The sequence below is a fragment of the Protopterus annectens genome, chromosome 2.part1, assembly GCF_019279795.1.
Source record: "Protopterus annectens isolate FY-2018-M chromosome 2.part1, PAN1.0, whole genome shotgun sequence".
Classification (NCBI taxonomy): Eukaryota; Metazoa; Chordata; order Ceratodontiformes; family Protopteridae; genus Protopterus; species Protopterus annectens.
This window is the reverse complement of record NC_056729.1, coordinates 1,359,081,821-1,359,083,889: the sequence shown is the minus strand read 5'-3', so window position 1 is coordinate 1,359,083,889 and position 2,069 is coordinate 1,359,081,821.

The window sequence follows — 2,069 nt, the reverse complement described above, 5'->3', positions numbered from 1 at the left end:
CTGACATGGCTCCAGCAATTCTAACCATATGGGTTCTGTCCTTGAACCAATTTGCAACCCATCTAGTGACATAGGGGTTTATATTTAAGCTGGTGAGTTTATCTATAATGCCCGAGTGGGGTATTGTATCGAAGGCTTTTGCGAGGTCCAGGTAGGCTGTGTGGACCACCTTCCCCTCGTCAATGGCCTTGGTGACTGTTTCAAATAAATCAACCAGGTTTAAGAGGCAGGATCTGCCCTTAATAAAGCCGAACTGGGTAGGATCCAGTGTCTGTAGGTCCCCAATATCTTTATTTATGAGGTCCATGATGATCCTTTCCATAGCTTTGCAGACCAAGCTAGTCAGGCTTATGGGGCGATAGTTTCCAGGATCCATTGAGGCACCACCTTTGTGGAGAGGGACCACTGTTGTTGTACGCCACTCTTTGGGTACATATCCTGTAGTAAGGCTGAGACTGAACATTAGTTTTATGTTTGGGTTTAGCTCTTCTTGGAGTTCATGTAGGACACAGCCCGGGACACCGTCTGGTCCCATTGATGCTGTGTTTTTTGCTTTGGAGAGGACGGCTCTTACCTGAGCATCTGAGATGACAGGGGGGCAGCACTCTGCTGGGATAGATATTTGCCCTTTTGGTGGGGAGGGTGGGGGAGAAGTTTGTGCTGAACCTGTCAGGTAGGATGTTGGCAATGTCTGTGGGTTCGGTGTATTTTTTGTCATTTTGGACTAATTCTGAGCATATCTGGGAATTCCCACCCAGGTTCCTAACATAACTAAAGAAAGCCTTGTGATTATCCTTAGTGTCCTGTGCAATTTTTCTCTCTAAGCTGGCCTTAGATGATTTTATGAGTGCCTGTAGTATTTTGCTAATACTGATCAGAGATGCCTTCCCTTTTTGGGATTTTGCTCTATCATGTAGTAGCTTCCTCCTTCTATTGTATAGTTTGTTTATGGCTGGGGTCCACCAGACAGTGTACTTAAGTGGAATGCTAAGCAGTAGTGATAAAAGATTCATCAAGAAAAATATGTTACATTTCTTGGTTTTGATTGTTTCATCCAGTTTTTGCTGGTAAATGGGATTTGATATCTCCCCCAGTTTGCAGTCATCAGCAAACTTGGTTAACCATAGTCCTTGATATCGGATTTTATGTCATAAAATTGTATAACAAGAAGGAGTGGATCCAGAAAAGAGCATTATGGAACACTACTGATGATATTTTTCTGTCTAGAGCAAATACGCCTGACCAAGACTATATGGGTTCTGTCAGATAGCCAATTACCAATCCAGCATGCTATGTATGGATTAATATTGAGTTGGGAGAGTTTGTTAATAATACCAGCATGGGGGTTAGTGTCAAAGGCTGTGACAAGGTTCAGATAAGCACTGTGGATTGCATGCCTGTTATGCATGGCCTCAGTAACCTTTTCATGGAATGCAACCAGGTTGGGCAGGGACGAGTTGTCTTTCAATAACTAAACTGCTGTTTGTCCAGAGATATAAAATAACCTGTTTCTGTTACTAAAGGAGATACTGCCAGCCCAGCTATCTGGAATTTTGTAAATAGTTATATGTCTTTTGTGAATATCAACATGATTCATATGCTTGTGTTATAAATGTATTAGAACTGTATGTTATGTGTATATCAAACTGCTGGTACAGACATGTGTTGAAAAGGGTTGCAAAGTACTGAGCTTTAAAAATGTATCCACAGTGTACACTACTGGAACAGAACAGAAATGTGCATACACTATTAGAAGTGTTTTGATGTATATATTTTAACAATGGAAACTGGTACACAGGAGGTTAATTTCAGAAAAAATAGCTGAACATTTAAATTACCTTATGACCACGTAATAAAAGGATGTTATCTTTCAGTTTTAATGCAGTAACAGACACAATGTCTAGAACTTGAGGTTCTCTGCATTGTCTTGCAAGTGTGTTACTGTTTATGACTTCCAGCAAGTACCAAGATTTGAGGAAAACCCCTTGTGTATGTATTTTGACAGGTAGACACTAAATGCTACCAGCTGCATCAGTGGTTAACTTTCACCTGGGATAAAGTCAGATGAG